At 46.1% G+C, this 13115-nt stretch overlaps 1 long non-coding RNA gene across 3 annotated transcripts in view; it reads left to right on the top strand.

The window, feature by feature from the left end:
- Positions 1–1095: 1095 nt before the first annotated feature.
- Positions 1096–13115, top strand: part of LOC143832244 (uncharacterized) — a 48144-nt gene continuing 36124 nt past the window's right edge. For all 3 annotated transcript variants that reach the window (XR_013229156.1, XR_013229155.1, XR_013229157.1), the window contains exons 1-2: positions 1096–1303; positions 7098–7315. This is a non-coding gene — a long non-coding RNA (uncharacterized LOC143832244). The remainder of the gene's footprint in view (positions 1304–7097; positions 7316–13115) is intronic.

Genomic DNA, 13115 nt, shown 5'->3' on the forward strand with positions numbered 1-13115 from the left:
AAGCTCTTTGCAAAATATCTGGCCACTAAACTTATAAACTGGACATCCAACAATTACATCATAGGGCCAGAGCAAATAGGGTTTAGGAAGGGATACACTACCTTAGATCATTGTACTGTTTTAGCTTTTTTAAGCCAGAAATACACCAAACCTAAGAGGGGCAAATTATTTGTTGCCTTTATTGATTTAAAAGCAGCCTTTGACTCAGTTTCCAGAGAGAAACTCTGGATAAAATTAAACAAGCTAGACATAGACCAGCGTCTACTCTTTCTATTAAAACAGCTCCATCATAACAACCACCGCCAAGTCAAATATTCTGCTGAGGGAAATTTAACATCAAAAATCCAAATGAACATAGGAGTGAAACAAAGTTGCATCCTTGCCCCTCAGTTATTTAACCTTTTCTTAAGTGACTTGCCCTTCTATCTTGACAAAGTTAATGGTCATCCCCCCATTCTTGGCAAAAGACCCACTTCTTTTATACCCAGATGACACAGTTATCTTATCTAGAACTCGAATTGGCCTTATACGCTATCTCCGGTCATTCGGAAATTATTGTAGTGACAGAGGAGATCCATGTATCTTTTGGTTGATTCTTATGTGCTGTTGCTTTGAAATGGCTGTATGTCTTTTTAAGAAGGGTGTTCTTATCTAGGCTGCAAGGCTCCGACATCCCCTTTTCCATCTCCAAAATTTCAGATTTCTCTTCTGCTGATGATTTCCTACCTTGTTTTAGTGCTGTCATCAACCACTGTTATTGATCCATCATTCCTGTTAAAAACTTCTTCCTCGCCGTCTTGGATCTCCTTGAAAATATTCTTAAGCAATCCTTCTGTAAATGCTTTCAAATCTTGGGTTTGTTAGATGAGCCATTCTTTTAAACATAGACATGTTTTAGGCTTGTAAGTGGATCTTCGCATTCACGGCACTTTCTCTGATCACTGAAGCTGTCAGTGGGAAATTGAAACTATTTTCTTCACCAGATGTCAGCCCGTCACTTTGATGACGTATTGAAGCTTTCCCAAGCCGGGCTCTCGTTCTGGCAAGAAGCTCTCGCGTGGCCCTTATATCTGCATTCCAATCTCCGGATTATAAACAATGGCGAGGGGATGCTCTAATTATGTTAATCCCTTTTCTGCCTCTTCACCCTTTTCTTCCTGTTACTCTGGCTTGCTTAAATTGGAAAAAGCAGTTTTCAATGCCAGGAGTTTGTTCCGAAGGGAAGAAGTGTCGGGGGAAACCCCCACTCACTGTTTGTAGGCTCAATTGGAAATCTGCCAGTTGTTTTCACTCCGGAGTTATGGTGAGTCGAAGAGTCTTGCAGGGGGATATCCAATTAACTTTGTAGATTAAAAAAAGAGCTTTGTAGATTAAAATGTAGAGTTGAAAGAAAAGAGAAAAGCTTCAAGATGGTGATGGCACTTTCATGACCCTGTTCACACTGAGCTTTTGATCCATGGGATATTGAATTCCCTGCGGATCAGAGCGGCCCCAGAGATTCACAAGAAATTCCTGGGTAGATAGTGGGTGGGTTAGCATACCCAAAACCCAATTCTGTCAATCGCAGCTGCGATTGACCTCTCAGTGGAACAGGAGGTATTATTGTGGGAGTCTGCTATAGACCACCAGACCAGTCAGAGATACTGCTAGACCAAATTACACAATTTTCAAAAAAGGGGGAAACAGTGGTCATGGGTGACTAAAATTACCCAGATATCTGTTGGAAGACCAACTCTGCTAAAAATGCAAACTCCATAAAATTATTAACTTGTCTTGCCAAAAGCTTCATTTCCCAGAAAGTAGAGAGGGGAACCAGGGGCTCTGCTATTTTAGATTTGATTCTCATCAATAGGGAAGAACTGGTAGATGAGGCGGAAGTAGTGGGCACACTTGGTAGCAGTGACCATGTGCTTTTGGAGTTTTCAATTGTGAGAAAGAGAAAACCTTTAAGTAGTCGTATGTATGGACTGGACTTCAGGAAAGCTGATTTTCACAGACTTAAAGGTATGTTGCATAGACTCCCGTGGTCAGAAAGGCTTAAAAAGATGGGAGTCCAAGAGGGCTGGGAGTTCCTTAAAAGTGAAATACTGAAGGCTCAATCACAAACAATTCCCTGGAGAAGAAAGATGGAAGGAGCCTAAGGAAGCCAAGTTGGCTCCATAAACAGTTGTCAAAAGATTTGAGGAATAAAAAAGTGTCATTTAGGAAATGGAAGGAAGGCCTTATTACCAAGGATGAGTATAAACAAATAACCAATAATTGTAGGGGGGAGGGGGTTGTTAGAAAAGCTAAAGCTCAATATAAGGTTAGGCTAGCAAGAAATGCTAAACATAACAAAAAAGGCTTCTTTAGTTATATTTCAAGCAAGAAACACCACAGAACCACTGCGAGGACAAGAAAGTGAAATTATAACAGACTAGGAATGAAGCCCATTTATAAAAATGGGCAGAGGTTGGGCAAAGGGCAAAGTCCTCTCCCTGCGTGTAGGTGGGGGGGGAGGCATGGTAGCGGTGGGTGGCAGCTGTTGGGGGAAGGCGGGGAAGCGGCGCAGCTTGGGCTGGGGGGTGGCACGGGCAACAGGGATGGGAAGCACGCATGCTCGGGAGTCCGAGCATGCGTGCTGCAGCTGGAGGGCGGGGGGCCAGGGCCGCAGCAGTGTGTAGGCCTCTGCAACCAGGCATGCGCATGACTCCACGCATGCCTGGTTCATTTTTGGGCCGTGGCGGTGGTCGCGCAGGGTGCGCTGCCTGGCGGTGGCACAGCTTAGACGGGAGGAAAGGGGCAGTAACGCGGAGGACCGGTGGAAAATGAGTGTTGTGTCGGCAAGCTGGGATCGGCCAGGAATAAAAAAGAGTTATTTAGAAAATGGAAGGAAGGCCTCATTACCAAGGATGAGTATGAACAAATAGCCAATAATTATAGGGGCAGTGTTAGAAAAGCTAAAGCTCAATATGTGCTTAGGCTAGCAAGAAATGCTAAACATAACAAAAAAGGCTTCTTTAGTTATATTTCAAGCAAAAAACCCAATAGGGATACCATAGGACCACTGTGAGGACAAGAAAGTGAGATTATAACAGATGATGAAGAGAGGGCTGAACTGCTTAGCTCCTATTTCTTCTTAGTCTTCTCTTGTGAGGGAAATAATGATCAATGTGGCAAAAATGTAACACAACACGGGAGACAGGATTGGTGGCCTAGGATAACTGTTGGAGCAGTCCACAAACACCTAGTTTCTTTAAATGAAACAAATTCTTCTGGGCCAGATGAACTGCATCCAAGGGTACAAAAAGAGCTTGTAGATGTCATCTCTGAACCTCTGTCCATTATTTTTGACACTTTTTGGAGAACAGGTGAGGTGCCAGACAATTGGAGGCGGGCAATTGTTGTCCCCATCTTCAAGAAAGGGAAAGTTTGCAGATGACACTAAATTGGGAGGACTGGCAAATACTCCGGAAGATAGAGTTCAATGAGATCTGAACACAATGGAAAACTGGGCAAATGAGAACAAGATGCAATTTAATAAAGATAAATGTAAATTTCTGCATCTGGGTCAGAAAAATGAAAAGCATGCCTACTGGATGGGGGATACGCTTCTAGGTAACACTGTGTGTGAACGAGGAAAATTTTTTTCACAGTCAGAGTAGTTCAGCAGTGGAATAGGCTGCCTAAGGAGGTGGTGATCTCCCCCTCACTGGCAGTCTTCAAGCAAAGGTTGGATACACACTTTTCTTGGATGCTTTAGGCCAGGGGTAGTCAACCTGTGGTTGTGATGGGCCACCACGCCTGCCTCTCCCCCCCACACACAGAGAGAAGCTCACCAGGCCGCGAGAGAAGCAGCCGCCAAAACAGCCACTTTACTTGCAGCCCGGCTAGTTTTCTGCTGTGAAAGCTGGGGGGGGGAGATGAAGGCGCGGCCGCCTGCATGCCGGCGGGCACAAACGCAGATGCGTGGAGCTCCTGTGCATGTGCATCAGTGCTCCCTGGTGGTGAAAACGCGCATGCGCTTAGCTGCCATGCATGCGCGTTTTCACCACCAGGGGGTGCTAACATGCATGCACGGCGCCCGGGCCGCTGGCTCTTCACCACCCTCGGAGGCGGTCCTCAACTTTAAAAAGGTTGGGGACCGCTACTTTAGGATGCTTAGGGCCGATCCTACGTAGAGCAGGGGTTGGACTAGATGGCCTGTATGGCCCCTTCCAACTCTATGATTCTATGATTCTATATAGCACTCCTCAACAATATCTATTTAAACTTGTCCACTGGTTTAATGTGCTACATTTGCCCAGCCTATAAAGATCAATTGCATGTTGTGTTTGGCCAGTTCAATCTTTGCCTTAATCCTCACCTCTAGAAGACATTAAAGTATGGCAAACGTCCCAATTATAACATGCATGGTTGCTCATCAACTTATCTGATTCAAATATGAAGCATATGCAATCCTGGATTCTTTCATGCTAGTCAACATGTGGGTATCCTTTACAATCCCAAGATTTCATTCCTTCTACCTGGGACTCTACCTTCTACCTTCACTTCAAGAAGGACGTAGATAAAATGGAAAGGGTACAGAGGAGAGCGACGAAGATGATCTGGGGCCAAGGGACCAAGCCCTATGAAGATAGATTGAGAGACTTGGGAATGTTCAGCCTGAAGAAAAGGAGGTTGAGAGGGGACATGATAGCCCTCTTTAAGTATTTGAAAGGTTGTCACTTGGAGGAGGGCAGGATGCTGTTTCTGTTGGCTGCAGAGGAGAGGACACGCAGTAATGGGTTTAAACTTCAAGTACAACGATATAGGCTAGATATCAGGAAAAAAAAATTCACAGTCAGAGTAGTTCAGCAGTGGAATAGGCTGCCTAAGGAGGTGGTGAGCTCCCCCTCACTGGCAGTCTTCAAACAAAGGTTGGATACACACTTTTCTTGGATGCTTTAGGATGATTAGGGCTAATCCTGCGTTGAGCAGGGGGTTGGACTAGATGGCCTGTATGGCCCCTTCCAACTCTATGATTCTATGACTCTGGCCCATCTGAAACACTGCTCTTGCTACAAACCGTTATTTCATGTATTTTGACTCTCCATTGAAAGTGCCACAAAATATGGGCATTGCATTAATTGAAATTTAATCTCCATAGCTGCTTTTTTAATACTGGGCAGGACTGCAAACTATATATGTTGTGTCACTATGGGGTTCGTAAAACATAGGGGTCCTCAATTTTGTGAAGTCTGAGGATACTTTTGGAATCCTCAGAAAGGGCAGTGTCACTTCCCCAAAGCAGGTTGCTACAGAGGCTTGCAGCCCTAACTCTGCTCCATATAACAGAGTAATCACTTGAGCTGACTATTAATTTATCCAGTTAAAATCAATTACATTGGGTGCCTCATTGGCCATGTACAGGACTTTGTGGGATGAGGGGCTTTGACAGGGGAATCCAGCTGAAACCAGTATTGGGATCTATCTAAGCCTGTGTTCGGTGATTTTTATTTAGTGAGTATGAGAGTGCATTCTTGAAGGGGTGGGAGGGGGAGAATGTTAATTCCTCTTCTCTGCTTCGGCTTCTGGTATCTCTTGGATTTATTTTCATTTCTTTTGGGGAGGACCCTTTTCTTGTTTCTTATCTGCTGCTGGTGGCATTATGGTGGTGGTGAAGTATTGTCAGGCACCCCCCTTCCTCCTTCCAATGAAGACAAATAGTGTCAAGTTGTGAGTTAATCTACCCATAACTGTAGCTTTGTGGGAGGTACTTGGATCTTGGATTCCACCCACACCTCAATCCCATCACCACCACTCAACTGTCTTCAAATAGTGTCACCTCTAGCACACCTCAGCGTTAGCTGTGGGGATGGCAATAAGGACGGAGACTTGAGAGAGAAAGCAGGGCAAGTAAAATGGATAAAAGAAGGGGCAATAAAGGAGGGAATATGAATGGGCCAAAGCGGAACATAAAAGATAAGGAAGGAAAGGGTCAGGAATCATGGCTGCAACAAAGTGCAAGGAAACACATCAATGTACACCGATAGATGGCATATTTGGGACCGCTGGCATAGATTGATGTTCCATTGTTCCCTAGTGTACTATTGTACCTGGTTATACCCAATGAATTGCAGTTTCGTATGGAACAGTGAATGTCCTTCTGCAACAACATAGTTATTGGCATCCTTTTATCATATCATGTATTTGTTTTTGACTTTTTGCATCTCAGTAAAGGGTGCTGAGACAATTGATCACTTGGAGGAGTGCTGACAGACCTGTGCTTGGTCATCTTCTTGCCCCCCCCCCCCAATTTGTGGATTCATTTATTGCCTCAATTTTGCCTGTGTCAATAGCATTTTCCTCCAAGCCTGAATTGCAGGATTGTTTGCTCACAGTTTCCAAGGAGACTAATCATGCTAAGAAATTGATTACACACCTGAAAACAAAATCTGGCTGTTGAAATGCACATTAGGAACAAATTGTATACTAAGTAGCCTGACATGATATGAAAATAGCTGACGATGTGGAGGAGGACTGAGATAGTCGGCATGCAAGTTCTTAGATGTTCAAACACTTCTTCATTTCCAGATGGCAACAGGCTTATTCATTTTAATGGCAACCATTCCTCTCCCATCAGAATTCCATTGCACAAGACTCAGTAACAGATATACATACCTGTGTTAGTGTCTGCTTTCAGTTATACTAGTTGGGAGTCTGAGCCTTCCACCCATGTGGTTCCTCTAATAGCAAGTTGAGGAAACCATGCAAGGAATGTGCCTCACTATGCCTAAAGTATTGCTTGTCTGAAATGGCAAATACACTCTTAAACCTAGGCATGAACCAGTTCATGAATGGAAGTTCATGATGATTTTTTTTTTGTTTGTGAACAAAAGTCTGCCAATTGAAGAGCTTCTACAAATGTCACAATTTTTAAAGCAGTTCATAGTGGTTTATGAAGAACAGAAAGCAGGGGCTTAAATGGCTCAGATCCGTTTAAACCCCTGCTTTCTGCTCCTTGTTGTTCAGTTGTTTTACATGATGAGCAGAAAGCAGAGATTATGAACTGATACCAACTGGTTTGGTTAATGAAACAACTTCCCAATATGTATCTGTTCATGATTTTGTTCAAGGTTCAACCACGAACTGAAGTGAACTGCAAAAATGTACTTCATACCCATCCCTGCATAAAGCAGCTATGTGGGTAGAAGTCTTTTCATAAACCTTAACCTGCAAAAGAGTAAGCTCGGAAATGGAGACAAGCAGCCAGAGAGGGATAACACATCATGAGTGTGATGAATGCCCAGTCTTCGCCATTTTGGACTCTGGAAGAAGCATTAGGATTGTCACAGTGAGTAGAGAATATTGATTATGTAAATTTAGTAGTGGTATTATAAGATATTTTCGACACCATGTCAGAGAAACTCTACTTCTTAACATTCTTCCATGTAAACACTACTGCAGCACATGCCTTATCCTGAATTGAATCTGCCATGTCTAGGAAGAACTGTGCTTCATACTATTTCTCCAAGGAGCGCAGAGGATCTAATCTAACCATTTATTTCTGTAGATAGCTGTGAAGGGCTCTGGTGTCCCACCCTGGACTCCCCCCTTCTCTGCTGTGATGTACCTGACCTTTCTTCCTCTTACAAAAAGCTCTCAGGTGTCATTCAAGTTCAGAGTCTTTTTATCTTCCTCTTCCTCTCTTCCACCAACGTTCACCCTTCCCCTCTGTTCTCAACTGAACTAACTGTCCTTATCCTGCCTCCTTCTCCCCCTCCCTTCTAATCGCGCCCCCTTCCAGTCCCCCGATCGCTTCATTTCCACTTCCAATTTCTAGGCTTCTCTGTCATCCAAGATCTCAGCAGGTAAATTTCTCTCTTCCATGTACTTTTGTCTGGCCCTTCCCTGGGTTGCATGAGGTCTTTGGCTGAGCCCCGGTTGTTTAAGAGTATTGTGTCCTGCGCAGGCTTTGCTATATCATCAGTTGAATCCATTGGGGATGAGGTAGAAGGCTTTTTCTCTTTTCTTTCTGCCATCTGGAAGTGCTTGGTTTTAAAAATCGGGGCTTTTATGTAATCCACCTTGAGTCCCACCAAGGAGGAAGGCGGACTATAAGTTTAACTAATAAATAAAAATAAATGAATGAATGGTGACCCATTCAGGACCCCCAAGGTTTTTGGCTGTCCTAGGCAAACTACCCATCCAGCTCAGCATTCCATTTTCTGTAGTGACTAACCAGGTGTTTTTGAGAAACCAACAAAGGACACAACAGCCCCCACTAAAATACCCAAGCAAGTGGCAACTCAACATGTACAGCCTTTGCATGTGGTGACTGAGGTTCCATCTTTTGACCACTCTCTCCTCCTCCACTACACCTTCTCATTCCCCTAAATAAATAATAAAAAAAGAGCGACGAAGATGATCTGGGGCCAAGGGACCAAGCCCTATGAAGATAGGTTGAGGGACTTGGGAATGTTCAGCCTGGAGAAAAGGAGGTTGAGAAGGGACATGATAGCCCTCTTTAAGTATTTGAAAGGTTGTCACTTGGAGGAGGGCAGGATGCTGTTTCTGTTGGCTGCAGAGGAGAGGACACGCAGTAATGGGTTTAAATTTCAAGTACAACGATATAGGCTAGATATCAGGAAAAATATTTTCACAGTCAGAGTAGTTCAGCAGTGGAATAGGCTGCCTAAGGAGGTGGTGAGCTCCCCCTCACTGGCAGTCTTCAACCTTCAAAGGTTGGATACACACTTTTCTTGGATGCTTTAGGATGGTTAGGGCTGATCCTGCGTTGAGCAGGGGGTTGGACTAGATGGCCCCTTCCAACTCTATGATTCTATGATTCTATTATTCTACTAGAATCAAAGCCCATTTTATATATAAATAAAATGGGCGCTAGAAGGGCTCTCTCTTTCCTCCCCCGCGACTCGTGAAGAGTTGTGTGTGGGCGTGAAGATGGGCATGGGCAGAGGTGTTGGCGCAGTGGGGCTGGGGTGGCACTGACCTGGGCTAAGAAAGCAACGAAGAAAGCAGCGAGGAGGCGAGGAGGGGGATCGGGCGGCCATTTTGTGCGGCGCGGCCAGTGAAGGCTGTGTGGGACGCTGGGCGTGGGGGCGGTGGCGGTGGCTTCTCCGTGGGTGCGGTGAGGTCCATGGCCGCTTGGCGGATCAGCAGCGGGGTCGCAGGCTCCGGCTGTCGACTTCTTGTGGAAAGGGCAGTCCTTCGAGTGGGCCGGGGCGCCGTGGGCCGGCGGCGATGGTAGCAGCAGAAGGCAGATTTCGTTGGGTGTGGCTGTGGGTGGCGGCGGCAGTGATGGCAAGTGGTGCGAAGGCTTGTGTTGGTCTCCGGAGCGGCGGCGGTAAGGCGGTAGCAGGCGGCAGGAGAAAGCGGCATGGGACGGCGTCCAGGGCGAGTGAGCGGCAGTCTTCTCCCGGCTGCCGGAGCGGCCACGCCGTAACTGTGATGCGGCGCGGCCGCTCTGGAAACCGGGAGAAGGCAGAGTTGGACGGCTGTGTGGGTGGAATGGAGCTGGGCCGCCACAGCGGCCCGGCTCCTTTCCCCGCAGCGTGGCGGAGGCAATGGCGGCCAAGGAGGCCTCCTCAGTCTAGGCCATTGCCTCCTCGGTCCAGGATTGACGCTCGGAGGAGCGAATCAGGAGCCACTTCGCTCCGAGTTTTTATCCCGGACAGAGCCCTCCCTAACTCCTCCCCACAAGGCCTTAGCGCTTTATTTAGTCTGTAGTGCCCGCGGCGCCGCGGGCGGTTTAAAGATGAGCCTGGGTGTTTCTTATACTTTCTCCCAGCTCATCTGACCCTCTGAGAGTGCTCTCTTTCTTACTTTTCTCCTTTCCCAGAGTTGTTCTGTCCCAACTTTCTGCTGTCGTCGTCTGCACAATTATCCCCCCTGTCTCTCCCCAGTCTGGGCAGGTTCGGGTCCCTCTCTTCGTACTGTCTCTCACCCACACGCTCCCAGCTGACTTGACTCTTAAAGCCACGGCCGTCGTCTCCTTCACTGCTGTTGCCGGCCGGCCTGCCTCTCTCGTACTTCTCCCCTGTCATCTCGAATTCTCCTTTCTCAACAGCCTTATTCTTCATGGTTCGGTCTCCCTCCTGGGGTTGTCCTCCGCTGGCCTTTTCTCCCCCCACACCCGCCCTGCCCGGACACAGCTCCCCCCTTAGAAGGTTCCTGGTGCCGGTATTCTCTTCAAATAGGCGTGATAGGAAATTGGCGTTGACTCCCAACCTTCCCAGTCTATGGATAACCTGAAACGAAAAAAGGAAAAGGGACATATACCATCGCATGATACAGGCATTTTGATCCTTGGCCTTGTCTATCCACTTCAGTGACTCATGATCTGTTACTATGATGAATGGATTGTCCATTAGGTAAAATGTTAGAGATCATATGGCCCAAAAGACTGCAAGGGCTTCCCTTTCTATGGTAGAATATCGAGATTCAGATGGAGTCAACTTGCGACTAAGGAACCAAATGGGCCGCTCTTCTCCCTCATGTTCCTGAGCCAAAACAGCTCCCAAACCTGACTCTGAAGCATCAGTATGTACGATGAAGGGTTTGTCAAAACCAGGGTTATGAAGAACAGTCACAGATGATAGGCAAGCGCACAAATCTTTGAAAGATTAACCTCGTTCTTTAGTCTAGTATGGTATTAGGTTGATTCTTAGCCAAAGTATCCGTCAGAGATGCTGCTCGAGTTGCAAAATGAGGTATAAAGTGTTGATAATATCCCACAAATCCCAGGAACTGCCTCATTTGCCATTTTTTCTTAAGTTTCACATAATTCTCTAATCTCACCACTTTCTCAGGTACCGGTTTTAACTGGCCATTCCCCACTATAAAGCCTAGGTATTTTAGATTCCTGAACCCTAATTTACTCTTTTTAGGGTTCCCGGTTAGGTCTGCTTCTTTCAGAGATTTAAACACTGCAGTTAGATGTTCGACATGTGTTTCCCAATTCAGGCTGCAAATGATTATATCATCAATATATGCAAAGGCAAAGGCTGCGCACTCTCGTAAGGCCAAGTCTACTAACCACTGAAAAGTGACAGCTACTACCTGTAGTCCAAAAGGCATCACTGTAAATTGATACAATCCTTTTGGCATCGCAAAGGCGGTCTTTTCTTTTTCCTCAGCTCTTAGAGGCACCTGCCAATATCCGTTAGTTAAATCAAGGGCCGAGATAATTTCGGCTTTCCCTAACCGGTTCACCAGGTATTCAGCACGAGGCATGGGGTATGCATCAAACTTGGCTTTCTGATTTACTGCGCAAAAGTCCACACAAAACCTCACAGTACCATCCGGCTTGTGTACCATCACTATTGGACTTCTCCACCCGCTCCTCGATGGTTCTATGACCCCCAAGGACAACATATCCTCTACCTCCTTTTGGACTACCAGCCATTTCTTAAAAGGGATGGGTCTCCATGGTACTCTTACTGTTTCACCAGGTTCTGTCCGTATAGCATGTTCCAATAAGTGTGTTTTACCTGGAAGCTTGGAAAACAGACTCGAAAACTGATGGTCTATTTTCTCTATCTCTCGTCTTTGATTTTCATTCAAGGATCCCATGGGATCCATGGGAGGTGTTTCGGGGGCTGGAATCGTCTCACCTTGCCACGGTGGACTACTATCTGGTAATTGCTCCACTCCTAATTCCAGTGCACATTCTTCTTTTTCAGGGCGTATGTATCATGGCTTCAAATGATTAACATGAATTTTCCTGGGTCAACCCCCCCTAGGGACAGGGACTATCTCATAATTCACTGTACCGAGGACTCTTGAAACTTTGTAGGGCCCTCGCCAGCAATCTCCTCCGGACACTCCTAACCCTCTGTGATGGATCAAGACTAAGTCTCCTTCCTTAAAATGTCTCTCCCATGTTCCCTTATCATAATAAGACATTTGATATTGCTGGGCGGCTGCTAAATTGTCTTGTGCCCTGGATTGTATGGTGGCCAACTGTTCCTGCAGCTCTTGCACATAAGCTACGGGCACTTTCCCTGGCAGGCAACGATCTTGTACCCATTTCTCTTCTATTAAATCCAACACCCCTCGTGGTTGTCATTCGTATAACAACTCAAAGGGCGAATATCCAGTGGAAGACTGTTTGGTCTCTCTTAATGCTAATAAAATAGGGTCTACATATAAGTCCCATGTTTTGGGCTTTCCATAGGCCAAGGCTCTCAGCTTGTTTTTCAACGTCTGGTTCATTCGCTCTGTGAGACCATCCGACTCATGCCGGGAGAGGAGGGCTGAGTCATCCTACAGGCGCAGCTCATTAGATGGGCTGCATTTAGGGAGACAGAAACAGCTAGCCAGTGTGGAAGCAATTTCATAGAATCATAGAATCATAGAATCATAGAGTTGGAAGGGGCCATACAGGCCATCTAGTCCAACCCCCTGCTCAACGCGGGATTAGCCCTAAGCATCCTAAAGCATCAAAGAAAAGTGTGTATCCAACCTTTGCTTGAAGACTTCCAGTGAGGGGGAGCTCACCACCTCCTTAGGCAGCCTATTCCACTGCTGAACTACTCTGACTGTGAAAAACTTTTTCCTGATATCTAGCCTATATCGTTGTACAGCGTGTCCTCTCCTCTGCAGCCAGCAGAAACAGCATCCTGCCCTCCTCCAAGTGACAACCTTTCAAATACTTAAAGAGGGCTATCATGTCCCCTCTCAACCTCCTTTTCTCCAGGCTGAACATTCCCAAGTCCCTCAACCTATCTTCATAGGGCTTGGTCCCTTGGCCCCAGATCATCTTCGTCGCTCTCCTCTGTACCCTTTCAATTTTATCGACGTCCTTCTTGAAGTGAGGCCTCCAGAACTGCACACAGTACTCCAGGTGTGGTCTGACCAGTGCCGTATACAATGGGACTATGACATCTTGTGATTTTGATGTGATGCCCCTGTTGATACAGCCCAAAATGGCATTTGCCTTTTTTACCGCTGCATCACACTGCCTGCTCATGTTTAGTTTACTATCCACAAGTACCCCAAGGTCTCGTTCACACACAGTGCTACCTAGAAGCGTATCCCCCATCCAGTAGGCATGCTTTTCATTTTTCTGACCCAGATGCAGAACTTTACATTTATCTTTATTAAATTGCATCTTGTTCTCATTTGCCCAGTTT

The sequence above is a fragment of the Paroedura picta genome, chromosome 3 (genome assembly GCF_049243985.1).
Source record: "Paroedura picta isolate Pp20150507F chromosome 3, Ppicta_v3.0, whole genome shotgun sequence".
In the NCBI taxonomy this organism is placed as follows: Eukaryota; Metazoa; Chordata; class Lepidosauria; order Squamata; family Gekkonidae; genus Paroedura; species Paroedura picta.